Source organism: Podarcis melisellensis (genome assembly GCF_964234715.1).
Source record: "Podarcis melisellensis genome assembly, chromosome: 7".
Classification (NCBI taxonomy): domain Eukaryota; kingdom Metazoa; phylum Chordata; class Lepidosauria; order Squamata; family Lacertidae; genus Podarcis; species Podarcis melisellensis.
The window spans coordinates 67,263,686-67,286,856 of NC_138539.1; the positions used below are offsets into that span (position 1 = coordinate 67,263,686).

A 23,171-nucleotide genomic window follows, 5' to 3' on the forward strand; every position below is an offset into this window, starting at 1 on the left:
GGCAATGTGAGGAGGCACCTCTATTTGGGATGGGGGAGCAGCTCAGATACCTGGGGCAGCAGCTGCAGCTGCCCAGAGAACTCCCAAGGAGAGGGGAGAGGAGAGGAGGCTGAGGGAACACTTCACAAGGGAGAGTGTTAAAAAAGGGGGTAAGGGGCTGCCAGCTCTGCAGGCAAGGGCTTCTGAGCCCCTAAGGGATGCCACAGAAAGAATGCAGTTGGTTAAGGGAGAGGTGGACTCAAAAAGGTTGAAAACCTCTGCTTTCAGCAACTGAACGAGGTGATCAAAATGGACTGTACCACTTCAAACAGCATGTAGGGAGATACCACTTTTGCATACTTCTCCTTGCAGAAAACTCTTAGTGAACAGGAAAACAGAATATCAGGGAGAAAGATTCCAGCCCTTCCATTTGCCTTCTGTGCTCTGTTTGCAGATATTTTAATATAAGGTAGGTTCCAAACACATGATCCTTCCCTCTAATATCTCTGCAGTTTATCAGCTTACACTTCTGCATGGGTATACCACAATCATAATGTGTAGAAGGCAGCGATGCTGGAAAGGCTTCTGTTGACAATAGTCAGTGTAATCACTAATACAGTGGTACCTCTGGTACTGAACGGGATCTGTTCCGGAGGCCCGTTCGCAACATGGAAAGCCGGCAACCTGAAGTGCCATACCTGCGCAAGTGCGCGGCATTTTCTGGCGCTTGTGCGCATGCACGAAGTGTGATTTAGCGCTTCTGCGCATGCGTGAGCAGTGAAACCCGGAAGTAACCCTTTCCAGTACTTCCGGGTCACTGTGGGACGCAACCTGAAAAAACGTATCATGAAGCAAACGTAACATGAGGTATGACAGTACTTGGTAACAGCACTCGACAAATTTCACCAGGAAATATGGCCTGTTTGGTAGATCACATAAATTGGCTTTGTTCTTTCTTCACCAAGCCATACAATAAGGTTGGTTTGGGAGGCAGCCCCTCCCTTCATCCAAGCATTCTGCAATACAGAGACATACAAAGACCAAGTCTTCCTTTTCACTATCATTTGCAATTCCACAAGGACACTTAGTTTGACATTTCTATCAAATCTATTTGCATACCGGATGGGAAATAATGAAATGGAACTCAAACAGCTATGAGGAAAATAATCTGAAGAGAGAAATAGATCACATTAATTAAACTATTAAAATTTGATCCTAGCCACGTTCTCTTTTATGTCAACACACATAAAATTTAGGCACACTCTTAAGGTGCTTTAATATGACACTTGGATATTAAGCGCTATTATAAAATTACGTGCTTTTTATCTGGCTATAAATCTACACTGTTGCCTTAATTTATGGTTACAAAATATACAATATATGTATTGTATAATCTATTAGGAGAATTCTTTTTCCAGGCAGGGAAGTTAAAAAAAAAGGTATTTAAAAATGGCCATTGGTTTAAGCTAATAACAGAAAAGTCCAATGGATATCTAGTACCAATGAATTCAGTGAGTCTTACTCTCAGTTAATTGTGTATAGGGCTGCAGCCTAAAGTACTTTAAAAGAAGGATTTCCCCTCTAATAAGGGTGAAATCCTATGGCCACTTACCTAGGACTAAGGTTGTAAACCTACACAGCATTACCTGGGAATAAGTCTCATGAAACTAACTGAGTCTTGTGGGATAACCAGCCTCATATAACCAACATGCCTAAGTCTAATTAATGCATGAAGAGGTTAATACCACAGAGTAAGCTGTCTAGCCAGGCTTAGCTACGTCCACTTAGTTCACTTGGGAGGAACTAAGTAATCAAGCCTTTGTTCTTCTCAGTCTATCTGAGAAGCTCAGCATGTGAAAAGGTTTGAGCTGTTTGCTTCAGCTCAACTGCACGGCTCTCACAAGCCAATATTGTGTTCCTTTAAGTATAATATTGAAACTGTCACCACTTTGTAACTAAGTTAAGTTTTACTGCCTGTGCAACTTTTCTGAAGCACATTGTCAGGGTTTCAGGGAGAGAAGAGCAGATGGGGGAGGAGACAGAGAGCGAGGGGGAAGAATCCCAGAGAGATGAGGAGGAGGATGACGATGACCAAAGGTCGTCCATGAGTTTGTCCAGTGAGTCAGAAGACTCCCAGAAGGGAGCCCCCCTGGTCAGACCAAAGGGGGGCCAAGGGGGAAGCAGGGAGGAACAGGGGGGCGAAGGGAGAAGCCTCAGTAGGAGTAGGACACAGGAGCCAGCTTCTCAGCCGGAACGGAGTGAAGGGGGTGGAGTTACCAGGGTGTCAGAGGGAGCAGAGCGTGAAGGAGACAGGGGGAGAAGATCGGAGCAGGACGCTCAGCCGGAAGGGGTGGAGAGTAGCACCGGGAGCAGTGTAGCGGTCGAGAGAAAGGTCAGAAGCAACGTACGCGCGCCAAGTTCAAAGGTAGAGGCGCGCGGAAGTGAGGAGAGCCCTGGGGAGGAGCCCGGCCCCAAAGCGAGAAGGAGGGGGGCGGAGGCGTCAGAGGATTCAGCCTCGGGCGAGTCCCGGCGAGGGGGAACCCAGGGGGGCAGAAAGACCCTGCGGAAAAGGAAGGAGAGGAAGAGGTGGTCCAGCACAAGCCTCTTAAATTGGTGCAGAGGCGGGACAGATTCAGAGGGTACTTCAGCGATCTAACGGTACAGACGTAGAGTCACAAAGTTGGAGTGTAAACGCAACCATGATCTTCAATAAAGACTTTCTGTAAATAAACCGGATTGGAGTTGGGTCTCTTGTGAGCTGGGACCAGACGGGTGGCTCTGACACACATGAACCTGACCTTTGAGGAATTTGTAAGGAAACCATTTTTTAACCTACCAAATGTGTGGTCTTTTTCCTATGTAGGGGGAAGAGGGAAACATTGGAAAGTAACTTTTAAAGGGACATTGCATTATAACTGAGAAAAGAATTGTCCAGTATGATCATCATCTATTGCTTCATTACTTCCAAGGAGGATTGGAACTTTCCCAGGAAAACTAAATTATGGCTAGGGTGTTGGTAATTAATGGCTTTTAACCAGCTTTTACTGTTTTCTACCAAAAAAAGAGGATAATCAAAATTGTTCTAATAGACTAATGAAAATAAATGACCAAACCTTATTATGAAATTTGGCAATTCCTTTTCTCTTGGAATGCTATTCCAGCCACTAACAGCACCTCAGTTGCTAAATGCATGTCTTGGCCTTGACCACTTCAAATCCACATGATGGAATGTTATCATTATGAAAAAAGAAAGAATTGCAATACACAATAAAGCTAGCACGTCAGGAAGATGACTAGGCTAGAATCATTCTTCCCGATATCCAGTTTTCGCTGTCCATGATTTACTTTTGTTTTTTAATTCAGAGACAGTGTTCATTCATGTGAACCCACACTGGCAGTCTGAACTGGTACAGTTCAGACACAGATTTATGACCTCATATGCTATTTGTGAGAACAAGGCCTCAGTGAGGATAATGAATCAAATCAAAAGTTTTTTTCTCAGGGCTCCAATTGGAGGTCACGAGCTCCCAGATCATGCACATACTGAGAAAGTTCATGTGCTTGGCAAAGTGTCCAAGGGCTATGTGCCACTTTGTAGTGGATTGTTGGCGCTCAACTATATAATACACACAAAACTGACATACGTCAGATAACTGAGGTATATGTATGTAAAATCTCTGGCATTCCATTAATCCCCCCCCCCCCCGTTGGATGAAAAGGTCTCTTGCCTTAGGTGTTAATTTTTTATTATTTTAAACCCATTTCCAGTTGTTTTGTACTTAAATAAAACCTTTTAGCTGGTTTTATGATATGACTAGCTATCACCTTCAAACATATGTGTAAAAGGAGATTCATAATTAATAATACGAGCAGACAGAGAATTTTGTTGCACACATGTTAAAGGGGATTTCTGCCAATCAAATCTGATGTGATATGCACTTTGTGCTTGTTTATTGACCAACAAGTACACATACACACACACATATAAAATACTTGGAGTACAAGATGCAGAAGTTAAATACACAGATGTATAAAGAAGAAAAAGGAAGTTTGAAAGCAAACTGTGAAGAAAAAAATGTGTACTGAAAAGAACAGAGACACAGGGAACACTGGTGTCTTGTTGGGGCAACTAAAATCAAACTTTGAAGACAGCAGACAGGAATATACAAAGCTGCTTTATGCTGATCCAGATGTTTGCTGAGCTAGATGCAGCATTGCCTACACTGGTGGGAAGCAGGACTCTGGGGTTTCAGGTGGAGGCTTACCTGGAGATGCTGAGACCTTTTGCATGCAATGTATGTGGCTTCATCCCTGAGACGTGTACCTTTCCTGGGCAGACGTAGATAAACTGCTTTGATTTTGATTGAAAAGTTCCAACCGATTCCTTACTGTAAACTAGGCATGGCCAAACTTGGCCCTCCAGCTGTTTCCCATCATCCCTAGCTAACAGGACCAGTGGTCAAGGACGATGGGAATTGTAGTCCCAAAACAGCTGGAGGAGCTGCCTGCTGTAAACTGTCTTCAAACCACTATTGCAACAGTCTCAGACCCATCAAATGCAAAGTATTCTGGGTGCCAAAAAGAATCAACCTGGAATGTGCACAAAATGTGTTCATTGTTTTAATATCTCCATCAGCAGGCAGAAACCATATGGAATACTTAACAACTACTGTACACTACAATCTTTCTGTCACCAGGTTACACAATTTTCATTTCCCCAGGGATTGTGTGTTTTGTATTATTTTTGTTTGAAGGATATTATGCTGATTTCTTTTATCATATTTTTATGATTGGACACTGCACTGGGCATCACAAGAAGAAGGGTGGTCTAGAGTTCTTTTAGGTAAATAAAAATAAAGATCCACTGAAAGCTATGCAAAACTACTATTAAGAAGACCAATGCTGAGCAAGGTTGCAAAGTAACAGTAACATAGCTTTCATTGTCACACGTCATCCAGCTGGGTGACTTGCCACAGGTCTTTGGTGAACGCATATCTTTGAGGGGAGTTCGAAGACAGAGAAAACAGAGGGAGGGAGACAGAGAGACAGAGAGTCAGGGAGTTATTGCATTAGAGAGTTACTGCACAACAGAGTTATATCATTAGTTAGAGTGTCATTTTATTAGCTAGAGACTTACAGTGTTAGAGGGCTGTACTGATTAATAAGAGAGGGAAGGAAAGTGTACAGAAAATCCTTGTACCTTTTAAAAAGTAAGTAGAATTTCTTAGTGGTTTCTGAATTTTCTATCATTATCCGGGAAGGTTCAGAATCACAGGGGACCATCCCTCCCCAGGCTGGATTATTTTCAAAACATTGTTGTCAGGCCAGTTTAAATGCTTCAGGTGATATGGCTTGCCTTTTCATTTCAGGGGCACATTCAGAATGAGGACATATCCAAGTTCTGGAGGATGTTTTGACAAGATGTTATCAGTTCCTCCAGCTCCTTTGCTGCACTCTCTGCAAGTTGCTCATGACAATAAATTCATGTCAAGCCTGGAGGTGTCAGCTGCCTTGAGTACAGTGCAGTGATACAGAGCATGGAGACATTACAGTCACAGTTTCTCAACTTTTCACTCCGCTGGGTTGCAAAAGCTTTGGGAACTCTTAACAAAGAGGCATGCCAATGATGAGTCATTTAAAGCATGGAGGATGTGTTTCTTAAGCAAAAATGAGCTTTGCAGAGATGAAGGAGGAGGCAACCAATGTCAGGCATTGCTGCCAAAAGTGTAAAGTCCATCCCCTGGCCTGGAAGAATGAGCCTCAAATTCATTTCATTTTTGAGCAGCCCAGTGCCCTGGAGATGGATAGGGCTGGCTCTGAATTTTCAGGTGAGGAATTCTTATCTGCGCTGATGGTGAAATGCTGTGAGGCCAGTGAGAATCTGGCTAATTGGATAAGAAGGAGGCGTATCTCTGATTCAATAAGACTTCAGGGGAGGGCAATGGCATCCTTTTTGAAGAAATGAGATAGTAATGTCTCTACACTTCTGTCCTTCCCTGTTGTTTCACGAGGAAGATCATTTGAATCATCCCTTCATTTGCCACTGGAGGTCATGGGCGTAGTTGGTGTGTGTGTGTGTGTGTGCACCAGATGGTCAGCAGTCCCCCCTAAATCAAGTAAATAAATAAAAAATACTTAGCTAAAAGTAGAAATAATCAGAATGTTTGAAATTGAAATGCTCACTGACGTCACTTGGATGATGTTGTGGGCATTCTAGTTTCACAAATGGCAACCCAACTGAGCGATAGACGTGTCTTCCATGAACTGACCAATTGTTTCACAGGTAGCTCAGGTCTAGATGCTTCTAATAGCTTCTGGCGTTTTCTACTTGAGAGAGTGCACCTGCAGGGACTATCTAGGAATGACTGAAAGTTTCCTATAGGCTATTTATACTGCAGAAAGCCCTCAGACTTCAGTCAATGATATAGTTCAGCTTATTCAGTTTATTTGCAAAATACAGTCGTACCTTGGAAGTCAAACAGAATCCATTCCGGAAGTCCGTTTGACTTTCAGAACATTCGGAAACCAAAGCGCGGCTTCAGATTGGCTGCAGGAAGCTCCTGCAGCCAATCGGAAGCCACTGAAGCCGCATCAGACATCTGGCTTCCAAAAATAATTTAGAAACATTCGCTTACAGGTTTTGATCATTTAGGAGCCGATTGGTTCAGGAGCCAAGGCGTTTGAGATCCAAGGTACGACTGTATACTTGTTAACCACATGAAAGGTACTCCCTGATGTTAATTTTTTTAAAAAAAAACATTCTAGTTTTCAAGTGACTGAAGATTTTGACAGATTTTTCTGAGCATTTGGGGTCAAAAGAAAGTAATTCAAAACATTTCATTCTGAATCGTGACAGGGGGTGTCCCCCCACATTTCACTAATATCTTCATTTTTATGTATACTTTCCCCTAATATATGCATTTTTGTAAACATTGTTTGGATGGAGAACTGCACCAAAAATTTCAAATAAGTGTGATTTTCAAAGGTTAGCTGTGTTTCAGTTCACATAGAGTTTCTGAAAGTGTGAAATTGACAGCTCAGGCTTTAAATGCACACTGAACTGAATTTCTTCCCCATTCCCTACGTATGACTAATATCATGCACACACTTGTCACAACATAAACCTTGTCAAAAGAAGAGAATGAAGATGAGATTGTTTATTACACTACCTTAATACACATAAATGGAAATGAAATTGTTGTTTTCCTTGTTGTCCTAGTCATTTACCATGAGATCTAACAACTTTTATTTTTATTTTTTCCCTAAAGAGGTTTTAGAAGCCCTTTTGGTTTTTAAAGCACTGGAACCAGATATCTCAAAGTGCCCAAAGATTACAGAGTGCCACTGTCTGTTTTGGGTGTAAAGGGCATATGAAAACAATCAAGGCATGTTTGGTGCACTAAAATTCCAGGTTGGCTCAAAATACAACATTTGGTGCCTGGACTAAAGCACAAACCTCTGTCAAGCCTCCTGACTCCTCCCAGAATGGCCAGAAAGTGGAGAAACAGGACCAATTGCTATTTTTCTTGATGAGGTGTTGGAGTAGCTGACTCCACTTCTGAAACATTAATTCTGCAGTCATGTACAAACTGAAATTGCCACTGAACTTAGTGGGACTTACTTCTGAGTAGACATGCAAAAGATTCCCCTGTAAGTCTAACTGGTGGTATGCTAACAGCCAACTGTGTGTGTGTGTGTGTGTGTGTGTGTGTGTGTGTGTGTGTGTTTCTAATGTAAGTAATTTAGCTGACTCCTGCTCCCTGCCCTGCAGGTCTTTTTCCAATTGGCCTGGGAGGGCAGAGTCCTGATTGACTCCAGCTACGAAAGCTATGGCTGCTGAACAGACTCTTTGTCTGGGGTAGTGTTGTGGGGAGAGAAGGGTTGTTGCTGTTGCTGTTATTGCTATTCCTTTTTGTGTCTTAGTTTTAGATAAGATTTATGTGGAAAGTGCTCAATCTGGACATGTTTTATGTATTGTTTATGACTACAGTGGTACCTCGGGTTACATACGCTTCAGGTTACATACGCTTCAGGTTACAGACTCCGCTAACCCAGAAATAGTACCTCGGGTTAAGAACTTTGCTTCAGGATGAGAACAGAAATCGTGCTCCAGCAGCGCGGCAGCAGCGGGAGGCCCCATTAGCTAAAGTGGTGCTTCAGGTTAAGAACAGTTTCAGGTTAAGAACAGACCTTTGGAACAGATTAAGTTCTTAACCCGAGGTACCACTGTACTTTTGTTATGTTGTGTATTTTTGTATACATAAAAATACATTAAAAATTGTGTATTTTTTATGTTGTGAGCCACCTTGAGCATGGTTTGAAGTATGGAAAAGCAGCACAGAAAAATAAATAAAAGAGGAAAGGGGGCAACAGTATAGCAATGCCAATCTTTGTTGTACTGGTCATGTTGTGCAGATGCCTGATGATCGTCTTCCAAAGCAACTACTCTATTCCGAACTTAAAAAATAGAAAGCGTAATGCTGGTGGTCAACAAAAGAGGTCTAAAGACTGTCGCAAGGCAAATCTAAAAAAATGTAGTATAAAAACTGACAACTGGGAAACACTGGCCTGCTATCACTCCAGTTGGAGAACAGCCTTTACCAAAGGTGTCATGGGCTTTGAAGACACTCAAACTCAGGACAAAAGGGAGACATGTGCTAAGAGGAAGGCATGCTTGGCAAACCCTCACCATGATCAACTCCTGCCCAGAAACCTATGTTCCCACTATGGAAGGACATGTGGATCCAGAATTGGCCTTCACAGTCACTTACGGGCTCATTGTTAAACCGTGTTTATGGAAGACAATCTTACTCGGCTATGAGTGATCGCCAAGGAAGAAGAAGAAGCCAATCTATGGTTGATTGCCATAGCTGATGTGGCCTCCTTCATTCATGAGGCTTGGGGTAATTTTCCTCATCCCCCAAAAGGTTATGCCCCATACTACTTCCCCACACTTAACACTGGCTCTCAAGTCCACACTTCAGAACAGTTTCATCAGAACAGAATGAATTACTACATTTCCGATTTCTTTAGACATTGTATTCCGTTTAGTTACTCAAACAATCAATCTCAAGTATGGAGGAATTTTTCTTTTTCTAACCATACTCATTCTAGCACCCTCCCCCTTCAAAACAATGGTTGCATCCGGGGGAATTCTCTCCTGTCTCTCACACAGACTGCAAACAAATAAGTGGAAACGTGTGATCACATCTGTCAGAGCTGCCTCTAGGTCCCAGCTCACAGAGGACCAACGCCAGCCGGTGGTAATGTACAAAAGTCTTTATTGAAGTTCAGTTTCCATTTACAAGCCGCAGCGTGCAGCTCTACGTCTAGAACCTAGACCGGCGAAGCTCCGTCTGAGTCTCCGCCCCCTGTACACCAGTTTAAGACTCTAGCCTTACTCCACCTCTTCCGTTGTTCTTTCCTCCTCTGGGTCCTTCTGCCCCCCGGGGTCTCCTCCTTTCTGGACTCTTCTGACGCTGACCCCCCTGACTCTTGTCCCTCCTTCCGGCGGGCTTTAGGACCTGGTTCCCTATCCGGGCTACCTGCTGTGCCGCTCGCCTGTACATTTGAACTTGGCGCGCGCGCCCAGCCTCCAACCTTCCTCTCGACCGTTTCCGCGCTCTCCGATGGAGGCGTGGTCAATCCTGACTCATCTCCTCTCGCTGGTGGTGAGCAGCCTGATCCCGATACCTGGGATTCCTCCCCCCCACTGCGCTCTGGTGGGGAAGCTGGTCCTGATTTCCAACTGCTGCTCTCTGAGTCTCCTCTGGCCCCTTCTTCCTGGGCACCCCCCTTGCCCTGGCCATGGGCGCCCCCTTCTGTGAATCTTCCGATTCGCTGGAGAGACTCAGGGAATCCCTCGGACCACTGTCATCGCCTACGCTCCCCTCGGATTCCTCCCCCTCGCTCTCCATTTCCTCCCTCTCCTGTGCCTCTGCTCCTGAGCCCCTGACAACATCTTATGCTTGCCATCACTTGAATGAAACCCTTTGACCTTGGAAAAAAATATCTGTTGTGACTTGTGAATTTCACACAAAAAATGATTGTGTTTGTAAAGCAGTCTGGAAAGAAGCTAATTGCCCAGATGAGGCCTATGCTTTTAGATTATTTTTTTAACGTCTCTGGAGAAAGGCAAAACTCAAATTCAAATCATTTTCATTACCACATGATGAAAGCGCAATGAATTTTGAAAAGTTATAAAGGATTAGTTCAACGCAAGTCCTGAAAGCTGGATGCGAAGTTTAGTTCAAAAACATGGTGATGATGTGCTAAAGACGACAAAGACAAATCCCAGTTTGCAAAACAGATTTTGCAACAGTCAGAAACCCAGCTTTTTTTTTTTTTAAAAAAAAAAAGCAAATCAACCCCCCCCCCAAACCCCCATACTATGGAGTTTCCAGCTGCATGGTCAATTTTGAGTCATCTTCTATGTAAAGAACGGAAAGCTCAACTAATAGTTGATTAGGAAATGTGTGATGGCTTTTTATAAGTAATTTATTCTTCAATCCAGATTTGGATTGCAATGAAGGTAAAGGGTTAGGATGGAAGTCAACACTGTGCTAATATGTTCATTCTGTCAGCACAAGTCTTTCTGCTTGCTAGATGGAATGATCTCCTTTCCCCCATGCACTGTTCTGAGGGTTCCCCTCATCTATCCAAGCTGATTTCAGGGTGTAGAGGAGGGGGAAAACCCCAGTGAACTAGCAGGACTCATTGCATGGATGCCAGTTAGCACAACTATTAAGTTCGATCCAGACCTTAAAGGCCCAGTACCTCGCCACACACAAGGATTCCAATCCAGATCAAGTAAGATAATATAATAGACCATTCCTAGTAGAGCGTTTCAAGCTGCCTGATATCATCAGCTGAGGTGACTTTTCTGACTTCCCCTGTTGTTCATATCATGGTTTGGGGAAACCAATTAAAAATCACAGGCTAGCAAATGACATGGCTATAAATCAAGGTTGAGGAATCTGTGGCCCTCTGCTAGCCTGTATCTAGACAATGACTCCCATCATTCCTGACCACTGGCCATTCTAACTGGGGCTGAAAGAGTCCACAAACATCTGAAAGTTCTGCATTCCTGGTATAAATGTACTGTATATCTTCAAACATGGCTTCCCCCCCCCCAGAATAGCCCATTTGTTATCATGAAAGCTCAGTAGCAAAGTGCTTTTGCAGATTGTGCCACACAAGGATCTTCAAGGAATACTTCCAGCTTGACTAAATTCCCACTAGCTTTCCAGTGACATATGTTTTTCTAATGATATTTCCTGCTGCAAGCTATGCATGTTTGTTTTCATGTGAAACTCATCAATAATTCTCTTATTCCAAATGTGATTGGAATTAACTGTTGAACAAGGCGGTCTTCTTAGATCTGCCCTGGGAGAGTTTAAGCATGAGTGGTCGCATCAATGGCAGATACAAGTTTACCACGAATCAGTGCTGTTATTGCAAGATTAAGTTGTCTTCTTTGGTCTGTACAAATCTCACTAATATGCAACTTCATTAAAAAAAATTCTCCCATTTTACTTTTAACAGGAAGGAGTGAACTTTACAACTCAGAGTCAAACTAGGAGGCTATTTTTAGTACAAAATTCTTCACTACTCTATAATGAATTAAGAGATGAAAGATGCAGATCAAACCAATAGTGTTTTGAGAGGCTTCTGGATGAGATTAACCAAAACAGTTAGAAGTCAACCAATATAAAGGTAAGTTAAATGACCCTTGGATGGCTAAGTCCATTCTAAGGCAACTATGGGGTGTGGCACTCATCTCGTTTCAAGCCGAGGGAGCGAGCATTTGTCCACAGACAGCTTTCCAGGTTAGGTGGTCAGCATGACTAAACCGCTACTGGCGCACAGAGGACCATGATGAGTGCCAGAGCACCGTTTACTTTCCTACCACAGCAGTACCTATTTATCTACTTGCACTGGTGTGCTTTCAAACTGCTAGGCTGGCAGAAACTGGGACAGAGCAACGGAGCTCACCTGTTTGCGTGGACTCAAACTGCCAACCTTCCAATCATCAAGCCCAAGAGGCTCAGTGGTTTAGACCACAGCACCACCTGTGTCCCTAATATATGAGTGGAAAATGGATGTTGGATTCTGTACATGTTAACTGAACACTCACGGTTATTGCAACGCCTGTCAGGGCTGATTAGCTATTAGCAATAGTTAAATCACTTATTTCTGAAGTTTAAATAAGTGTCTTGTTTCAAATTCACAAATCTCAGCAGAACTACCCAGCATTATCAAGTACTCACATAGATATTTGATGGATCTGTTCCAGGAAGCTGTGCATTTGCAAGTTCTTATATTTTTGAAAGTGCATTTACAATTTTTCAAAACATAATAATCAATTGCTTAGTGTCACGGAACACAGTGAAACCGGTGATCTATATCCTTGGTGAAGCAGCAGCAAATTGCTACAAATAATAGCCATGACTTTACACACTATTATCAAGCAAAAATACTGTTTTTAAATAATTTTAATTTTTAAAAATGAGGACCGCTTGCTAGCATATTATTAAAAAGGAATGAACTGAAATTCCGGAGACAAATTTCTGTTGTGACACTGGCTTTTTCTTAAGGTAAGCCACTGTGTTAAATCTGCCCTATGCTTTCAAGCAATCAAAAAGTGATGACCACTGTGGTCATTATCCAAAGCCTAAAAGACGTCCGTGAGAATGAGCAGAGCTACTTTGCCCTCTTTCTCCCAACATGCATCAATCACCAGAGTGAGCCAAGTCAGTTTCTGTGCCAAAATCAGGCCTGGAACCAGGCTGAAATGGATCTAAATAACCAGTCATTTGAGAGTGTCTTGAAGCAACTCTTCCACCTTGCCCAAAAGGGAATATCCGTGATCAATTGTTTTAATCCTCAGGATCCCATGAGGGTTAATAATAATAATACTAATAAAGATTTTCTTGGTTTACAAAAGTACATGACTTGTCTCTTTCTTCAATGAGGGCCTTTAAAGTACAGACTCACAATTGCCTCTTTCAAGGCAGTCGGGGCCATCTACTCTTGCAAGGAGGCATATGTTACCTCTTGGAGCCATTCCCTTTTGCTAAACATTATTAGCCAGGAAGGCCAAACCAGAATGTGGACAAGCCACACTCCTGCAAGCAACTTGCAGAATGTGGACAAGCCACACTCCTGCAAGCAACTTGTCCATGCTGGCAGCCTTATCCTGCAGTATCCTTGAACCCTGGGCTTCTTGCAGTTCAGCAGTTCAGGCAAGAGATGTGCAGGCAACAGCAGCATGATGTGTGGAACTGCAGAGACAGCCCCTGAGCACCTCAAATCTGTAAATCTGAAGAAGTGTGCATGCACACGAAAGCTGATACCAAGAACTAACTTAGTTGGTCTTTAAGGTGCTACTGGAAGGAATTTTTTCTGTTCTGAGCACCTCAGTCACTGCCACTTACTTGAAAGGTGTGGGGTGTGTGGCAGGGTAGCAGCAAAGCTGGGCTGAGTGGTTGCACTAGCACAGCTAATCTGTAGCCCCTGCTGGTGCACCTCTGCAGCCCAGACCTCATCACCACTTTGCCCCCACAACATCCAGATAAGAAGCAGCAACACTGGTGACATGAGAGCAGCTCCACAGCACCACCTCGCTATGCCACCTTACTTAAAGGTAAAGGTAAAGGGACCCCTGACCATTAGGTCCAGTCGCGGACAACTCTGGGGTTGCAGAGCTCATCTCGCTTTATTGGCCAAGGGAGCCGGTGTATAGCTTCCAGGTCATGTGGCCAGCAGGACTAAGCTGCTTCTGGTGAACCAGAGCAGCGCATGGAACGCCGTTTACTTTCCCACCGGACAGGTACCTATTTATCTACTTGCACTTTGACGTGCAGGAGCAGGGACCGAGCAACGGGAGCTCACCCCATCACGGGGATTCGAACCGCCAACTTTCTGATTGGCAAGCCCTAGGCTCTGTGATTTAACCCACAGTGCCACCTTACTTAAGACTCCTTAAATGAACTGCAGAACTGCTGCAAGTCCTGGATAAGGTTTGCCACTTTGCAAACCTCATGAAACCTTGCCACTTTGCAAGGAACTCATGAAAAGCATTAGCAGAGAGGAAGTGCGACTGTATCACAATATCTGATGCCCACTTATTCCCACACCATATAGGAGTAGGGGGCTGGAGTTCATCTAAGTGGGGTCCTTGGAACGGCTCTTAAACTTCTTGCGGAACATCTAGGCAACGAAAAGTCCAGTCTGATCAAGAAGAGAACAGCTTTATTTTTCTATATTTTTTTAAAGTAAAGCTAGAATTTTACCCTTTTCACCTTCAATCCCCTTCACATTTATCATCTATCACAGCAAAAATAGGGACCCGCAGCCTGAAGGGGACTTCTCTGTGCGGCTGTAATAGGTGGAAGTAAATAGTACATAATAAGCAGCAGTTCTCATACAGAGACATATAAGCTCTGCTACCATTTCTCTTTATTTATAACTTCAGCAAGCCAGATATCCCTGTATGGTTTCTGGTTATGACCTTTTCGTGGTGACAGCTCTAAAAGACATTTTGAATAATTACCCATGAGGAAAGATCTTTTTATATGATTTTATAGGCATCCTACAGTGAGGTGATCTTTCACAGAATCTTCATTCCCATTCTAAAAAAAACAACCCAAAAGCAATTAATGATTCTCTTTAAGTTTGGGCTGAAAAATAATGTACAACTTTAAATTCATGCCAACCATTTATTTTTGGGGTGCTGGGCTCCTATTCCAGCTCTCAAATTATCTCAGCATTGGGAGTGATGAGAGTCCTTGAAGGATGTTAAGTGCAACAGGATAACTTTTCAAAAGATGCAGGAAAGGTCAGATTAAATAAGCCACAATCAAACCAGCTAAAAAAAAAAAAGAGCCCTTATTAAATTGTGTGACTTGTGGTAACAGCTCTACACTGTTATCCTATGAATGCCAAAGACTAAACATGAATGTGATACATTCATGTGGGTAGCTGATGTACCAGATCATCATGTGACTCAGCCAGGTTATGTTAAGGGGAATGTGAGTTGATCAGTTAATGTGCGTAAAAGCAGCCATTGTGTACACTTTAACAGGCCTCATGAAGAAGGTGCCACGTATTTCTTCCATGAAGATGGAGCTGTACACATTTCCTGGACAGTATACATAATTCCCAGCAGGCCTTAGGGAATGTGTTAAATATATAAGAGCATAAAATGCAATGTTTGTACGCACTGTGTTTGAAAACATTTTGTAAAGAGAAGTTTGCATTAGGCACAAGAGGTTTCATTGTGGCAAAAGCAGCAGCAAAGGTTGGATGCTTCAGTTTCAATCTTTCAGCTAATTCATGACTCATCCTGGCATCAGCAATGGACCTGCTGCAACAGCAGTAGTGGATAAGTTCCATGATGGTGAACAAGGAAGTTGGGACCAGAAAGAGAGAAAAATGTTAATCAAACTGAATTAAGGACTTAAAGAAGACTGGACCTCGTTGCTTGTTTAAGAGCAATGTATTACTTTGTATTTTGCAATGTTTTAAATTTAAACTGTTCTGCAGTAAAGCTTTCAAACTCATTCTTGTGGTGGAGAGCAAATTCTTTTCTACTCTATGCAAGGTTCCATTGCAGCAACTCCTCCAGAATGTATTGAATTTTGTACACTCTCTCACTGTTGTGCATAATCTCCAACAGGCTTTGTGGAATACAGATATGTAGACTGCATTTTGTACAATCTGTGGGCAGTATGCACATTCTCTGATCAGTATGCATAGCCTCCAATTTAAAAAAAAAATATTTATTGTTCAGATGTGCGAACTGCATGCCTTGGGCTACACCCTGGCACACTGCCTAATCTTACACAGCCCACAACATACCTTCCACTCCCAATTTATCAAACAAACAGCAGGAAGAGAGTGGGCTCCAGATAAATATTATTTATTATTTATTCAATCTATATCCCACCCTTCCTCCAAAGGAGCCCTTTTATTCTGCAGCCCTTTTAACTACTCTCAGTTGTTCCCCAGTCAGGTGAGCATAATCTAGGAACAAATTTGTAAACAAACAAGGCTTCAATTCTATATGCAGTTACCTGCAATAATTTCCATTGAATTCAATGGGGATTGTTTTTGAGTACTGTAGTTGAAAAGGATTGCAGTGTAAAACTTCATCTCAGCTGCACCTCAGCCAAAGTCTGCTACTTTCCTCTCTTTCTTTCTTTCTTTCTTTCTTTCTTTCTTTCTTTCTTTCTTTCTCTCCTCCCTTTTTTTCAACCCAGCTTCTGCTGCACTCCTTCTGATTGGTTGCTACTTGCCTATCTTGTGTCCAATAAACTCTTTACTTGCACTTACCCTCTTTGCCTTTTTGTTAGACATTTCCTGTCTCTTATGAAGAAAGGTTCTCTTTACTTCCTTTGCCTGTTATCCCTCTTGAACAGAACATGCACACACACACACCCAGACATAACTGGGAAACGTGTTTCAAAAAAAATTTCTGTTCAATACTTCAGGAAAAACGTGCCCCCCTAGATAGCTCTTTAGGGCTGCCCTGTGTTAAGGGTGGTGCCACATATTCCAACTGGCTGTTTGAAAAGTTTGTATGTGTGTAAACCTAACAAAATGTCCTCTCCACCCTCCAAATAGCAATAGCATGCATGTTTAGCTCTAGTTATGCTTTTGTGAGAAGCCACTGAGGTGATGGACTACTCATAATTCATTTCATGAATTTGGCATTATTGCCTTTCTGGATTAAGGTCAAGCCTAGGTGGATGTAAACCCTTTTAATCCACAAGAGAAATCCCAGATCAATATGCCTTCTTCCTTTCCCTGCACTTTCAAAATGACAGACAGGAGAACAGAGAATAGGACAGAGGAAAAGCAATTTATCCATAATACCCATTACTGACAAAGACACCTATATTCATGAATAGGTTGTATTCAATTATTTTTATTTTTATTAAAAAAAATACTTTGATCATTGAATCCCTAGTATAGTGATTCTAACACCAACACACACATTCCCAGAAGAATGTTATCCTGAAACATTAGAGAAGCAACTCTGTGAAATTCAAATAAAATACTAGTCTTTGAAAACTTAAAGAGCTTCAAACCCTAGTCACACAACCTTTACCATAACTGATCAGATGTATTAATGACTTCAGCAATTTATCAGACCATATTAAAGAAGATCATGAATGAAAGCTGATGGTGGTGTTGTGCAGTGGTTAGTAATGTGAGCTCAGGTGTCACCAGTTCAAATTTCACATTCCATGGCTTTACCTTATTACCTCACTGTATTCTCTCAGTTACTGTTCTCCTCCTTACTCGAAATATTATGGCGTTTGTACAAAGCAACACAAACATTAGTGCTGTCTAACACTATTAATGCAATGCTACGATTGCGTGTGTTAAATGCTATAGAGACAAAGTCACCATGTAGTAATTGTAATAGCATATTTATATTTTGTTTAAAAATTGCTCCAAGAACCCATGGTGGGTAGCAATCGATAAAAGACCACAAAATGCAACAGCAACAATGAACCTACATGGTCACAAAAGAACAAGAATTACATAATAAATATCTAAACCAATCAGCTGACTGAAACTGGTGAAAAGCAAGCATCAAGCGCTGACCCATAGCAACTCGTAACAACTCAGCACAAATGCTTTACAAAAAGCTGGGTTTTAGCTTATCACTGGAAGCTATATAAAGTTGGGGCCTGATGGGAGGGCATTCCACAATGTTGGTGCCACAACTGAAAAGGCCGTGCTCCTAGTGGGTCTCTGTCCATCAGGCAGAGGCATACAGGGCAAGTTCTCAGATGGTAACCAGAGTGCATTGGGCAGCACACAAGGGAGAGGGCAGTTTCTCGGGCCCCAAGCTTGTCTTGAACCTGCATGGTGAAAAAACAGCACCTTAAATTGAGCCCATGTATGAACAATGCACATCCACAAGCAGAACTGACCTGCTCTGAAATTATTGGATTATCTTGGCTGAAAGGATTAAGTAAACAGCAGCTATATTGTCTTGTTGTTGTTGTTTAGTCGTTTAGTCGTGTCCGACTCTTCATGACCCCATGGACCAGAGCACGCCAGGCACTTCTGTCTTCCACTGCCTCCTGCAGTTTGGTCAAACTCATGCTGGTAGCTTCGAGGACACTATCCAACCATCTTGTCCTCTGTCGTCCCCTTCTTCTTGTGCCCTCCTTCTTTCCCAACATCAGGGTCTTTTCCAGGGAGTCTTCTCTTCTCATGAGGTGGCCAAAGTATTGGAGTCTCAGATTCAGGATCTGTCCTTCCAGTGAGCACTCAGGGCTGATTTTCTTAAGAATGGATTGGTTTGATCTTCTTGTAGTCCATGGGACTCTCAAGAGTCTCTTCCAGCACCATAATTCAAAAGCATCAATTCTTCGGCGATCAGCCTTCTTTATGGTCCAGCTCTCATTTCCATACATCACTACTGGGAAAACCATAGCCTTAACTATATATTATTTTGTCTATATACACATAAAATGTATGCCTCTACCTAAATTCAAAGCACCAGCTTTGTGTATGCATCATTTTGGCTGCTCCAGTGAAGTTAATGGAGCACAGGAGTTAACTCGTATGGGCCAAGGGGTCTTTGGCTCCCCCAATAACATGTGTGTTAGAAAGCACACAGAGCTCTGGAACAGCCACTTGAATCTGATATGTTCACCTCTAGTCGTGCTTCCCTCCCAGCTGAGCAGACTTCGTAAGACCCCAAGTTCCCTTTAATTAAGATACTGACAGGTATGCTTTGCCTGAATTTATGCCAAACGATTTATTTAATCTCCTCCTTTTATGCTTTCCCATACCAGAGAAATGGGGAGGGGGGACCTAAATCCTCCCATGACAGGAATTCCCTGACTTGCTTCATAATGATATTGAAGACCATTTTTTTAAAGTTACATTTTAAAAAAGGGAAATATAAAATAAAAGCAGTATTTTAAAACACAGAATCATAGAGTTGGAAGGGACCCTGAGGATCATTTAGTCCAACCCCTGCAATGCAGGAACATGCAAAACTGCAACCTTGGCATTATCTGCACCATGCTCTAACCAACTGAGCTATCCAGCTACTAAAATCACATGCCTGGGTAGGCTTTGCTGGAACAAGGAAGTTTTTAGCAGGTGTTTTCTGAAACAATGTGAGGACCAGAACTGAGTCGTTCTCTGAAGTCCACATTTTTCTGAATTGTGGTATAGCTCTCCAGCCATGTATTGTGAAGAAAATATACAACAACAAAGTATGATTAAAATGGATATATTAGTGACAATCATATAATGCATTATATTAGTGGAGATTGCATACAAAAATGTGTGTGTTAGGGCAAATGTGCAAAATAAGGGCTGATGAGGGTTGGGTTTTTTTTTTAGAATTCAGAGAATTGAATTTAAGAATGGGGAAATGAGAAACTGAAATTTACAAATTTGGCCATATTTAATGGGCAGAGAGCTCCAGAGCATACCTGACTCCAGACTAAAAGATCGACTTATTTTAGGTGTGGAATGAATATTATATGGCACTTGTAAAAGTACCAGTTCTGCAGTTTTAAGCCATCCAGTGGGTACATGTGGCCACACAGGTAAACTGGTCCCATGCTCTTGAGAGCGTTGAAGTACATTGAATCAGAAATGGACTGTACATACCTTGATTTGCCCTGAACACCCTGTGTGAATATAATATTGCACTTATTTACCCAACCACTTGTAGCATTATACCACTGTGGTACCTGCAAGTGCCCATGTGGCCTACGGCACCCACTTCTTCCATTGCAATTAGGCTTGAAAAAAGCCCCATTGTAGCCAATAGAAGGGTGTTTTTCTAGACTAATTGTAGCCCAGGGGATCTTTTTAGGTGGAGTGTCAATGCTGGTGGTGGGCAAATAGTTCTCTCCCCACCTGTGACACCACCACCCTATCAAAAATACCTCCTACATCAGAATTAGGCTTGAATAGTACCTACGATAGTGAATACTCTACTCTCTCAAAAATCTGTATGGCACAGTCATTGCAATTATCAACATAAAAACAGCAAGATCTCAGTTCATTGTGAGTAGACACAGCTTTCTGAAAAGTACCAGAAGGTCTCGAAGTGTAGACATTATTTTCTGTTTCTGAATACAGTATATGGGGCATCTCCCTATAACTTTCATTTTTTTCTGTCTCATTTTGTAGTTAAATCAAAACTGTGAGCAGTCATTTTTCTCCCTTTCATTTCTATCATCTTTGAGGGTTTTTTAAACAAACAAACAAACAAACAAACAAACAAACTTTCTCCTTTTTTGTCTCTGTTTAATAATGTACTCATTAGCTCACCTTATTACCTCACTGTATTCCAAACTGTGTTCCTTCAGGCAGAAATAGCTAAAGAATTCCTGATACAGTTTGAAAATAGTCAGCTTTCAGGCAGCAGGCCTGTTTTCTCATCCTGCTGTCTCATCAGTACTGAAAAACCTACTTTTGTTAAGAATTCTGGTTGTGCTTTGCTTTAATTAAGTCCAATAGCAACATGTCTTGAGTCAGATGGCTTGTCTTTAAGACTCTAAGGCACAAATATAGAGCATTATCCCATTCTTTACATGAAAAGAAGGATTCAGCATGAACTAATTAAAAATAAAACTAGGAAAAATTCAATTCAGTTAAACGTGGCAGGATAATGCCTGGAATCAATGGTTTTACCATTTACCATCTCATTGTACATGTGTCTTAACTTGCTTTAATCGTATTCCTTAACAATCTTACTTCACCAATAAAATATGAAACAGAAACACTGACTTAAAGGTCATAATAAATAACAAGATGAAAGATGAAAAAAAATCTTTTTTAATAATTCCAGTGGCACCTTTAAGATCAATTAATAGCCGTCTTATTGCAAAAGAATTTGCTGAATTACAACTCATTACCAAACTAAAAACTATGGAGAGACCTGGTCTGAATAGAGATATTGGATTCATGTCGCATTACACATGCTAAAGCTAATTTTGGTCATCTATCCCTTTAAAAATCCCTTGCCCTTCCCTGTGGAACCAACTGCCCTAACAGTCATCAACATTTATAAGGTTGAAGCGACAAAGTATCTGGCAAAGTGTGTATTACACATGAAAGCTCATACAGTACCTTGAAAGCTTATATTTAGTCTATGACAGATCAACACGGCTACCTACCTGAAACTGACTTGAAAGAATAGTTTGCATGATTATAGTACCATCAATCCAGCTGCTTCTTTTACCAACATGTTATCTGCACTGAGTGCAACATAATACTGAATATAGACATGCACCTGAGTGCATGGTATAGTAGTGCGATGGTGCATGGTGTAATGCATGAATTTTCAGCTCAGTCCTGTAATATCTTCTCAAACGTAGTCCTGTGAAGTTCAATAGGACCTAAAACCAGGCAAGCATGTATGGAATTGCAGCCTCAGTCACTCAAACCAAATGCTCCTGGCTTTTTTAACTTGATAAAAACTAGCAGTTGCATCTCTCTTTCTCACACACCCACCCTACAATTTTTGCTCCCTCCCAAAACAAAACCCAAATTCCAATTGTTACACGACTTTTGGGGAGCAGAGGGGGGAGGGAAAGTCATTTTCGTGGCATAAAATGAGCTTCACTTTTAAGAAAAGGTTAACATAGGAACAGAGGAAGCTGCCATGTCTAATACGGAAGGTCGGGACATATTCTAAAATGTCGAATCTCCAAGATTTATGGGTTTCAAAGTGTTTCAAGGTTGATATAAATCCAGAAGGTTAAAAACTACAGTGGTACCTCGGGTTAAGAACTTAATTCATTCTGGAGGTCTGTTCTTAACCTGAAACTGTTCTTAACCTGAGGTACCACTTTAGCTAATGGGGCCTCCTGCTGCCGCCGCCACACAATTTCTGTTCTCATCCTGAAGCAAAGTTCTTAACCCAAGGTACTATTTCTGGGTTAGCGGAGTCTGTAACCTGAAGCGTCTGTAACCTGAGGTACCACTGTATTCCATAGCACATAGCACACTGGCTATTAACCCAGATCCTGGTGAGTTAACTGACATCAAGCCAGAATTCCGTGCTTTTGGACATAATAGGAACATGGCAAGCTGCCTCATACAGATTCTGGTGATTCATTCTAGGACTTTCTCTATGCAGAGCACATGCTGTGAGCTGCATCCCTTCCCCAGAAATTTAAATCTAACAATGTATGCATTTCGTTTGTCCATTGGCTCTAAACATTTGAAACTCTCATGCACTTTTCTATGTCACTATTCATACTCCCCCCCCTTTTTTTGCAGAAGACTGGATTCATCAGTAAGGGACAGATGCAAGGACTAATCTCATGGAATAAGTAAATTAAATACAACGTTAGATGTCAAACAAGTGTGCAGCGGGAGAAAATATATAAGCAAAAAGACAAACAGTCTCACAGACTGAGCTGGATTTACATTTTGTTTTTGTTCTGAAATTGAAAAGGGAGGGAGAACACCTCTCTAGACATAAAATTGACAGGTGCCTGGGCAGTCACGGCTGATCGCAGGTATCTGGTGCAGGTCTTCAGGTGCATGTACCTTTCAAAATTAAGTGATTATGACACTGGATGCTGTAGTATCTGAACTGCACAGTAGAGTGGAAAGCAACGATTAGCTGTAAATATGAATATCTGCTTGCCATCAATTTATGCTAAATGCTTAGGTATTCAGAGATATTTCTATGTCTGGGCCTCCTCTTGGAGCCATAAGAATGAACTTTAACTTTCTTCTACCAGTCAGATCAAATTGGTAAACAGGGGATCTCAGAGAGGCATTGTTTATTTTGGAGCAAAATGCTAGAAAGTGAGATTTCTCTAATCAGCAGAGATATGCTTTCCTTTGCGGGGGGAAATAGATGAGGGGGTTTGAAAAAGGTTAAGGCCAAACAGATTTTAAGATCTACAAGTTATTATACTCACTTTTGTCACGCATTTAAAAAAACTTCTGCTTCAGAGTCTATCATAAAATATAAATGAGAATTTTCATTTATTGTTTCATGGGCCAGTAATTTCTTTTCATTATGATTGTTTCTTTAATGTCAAAATCTCTGCCCATGATTGGGTGAACACAGGCGCTTAATGAGTCAGTGTGTTTCTATATCTGTGCCTCCTCTGAGAGCAATAATCATCAACTTCTGCTTTCTTCTAATCAGTCAGATCACAAAGGCAAACAGTGGATCC

General features: G+C 41.9%; 1 protein-coding gene and 1 long non-coding RNA gene across 3 annotated transcripts in view; one reads left to right on the forward strand and one right to left on the reverse strand.

The window, feature by feature from the left end:
• CDH20 (cadherin 20) overlaps positions 1-23,171 on the reverse strand; it is a 166,344-nt gene that overhangs the window by 78,377 nt on the left and 64,796 nt on the right. The gene's annotated exons all lie outside the window — the stretch shown is intronic.
• On the forward strand, positions 4,990-5,475 carry LOC309373968. Its single transcript, XR_014170320.1, has 2 exons — positions 4,990-5,189; positions 5,349-5,475. It is a non-coding gene; the product is annotated as an uncharacterized lncRNA (long non-coding RNA).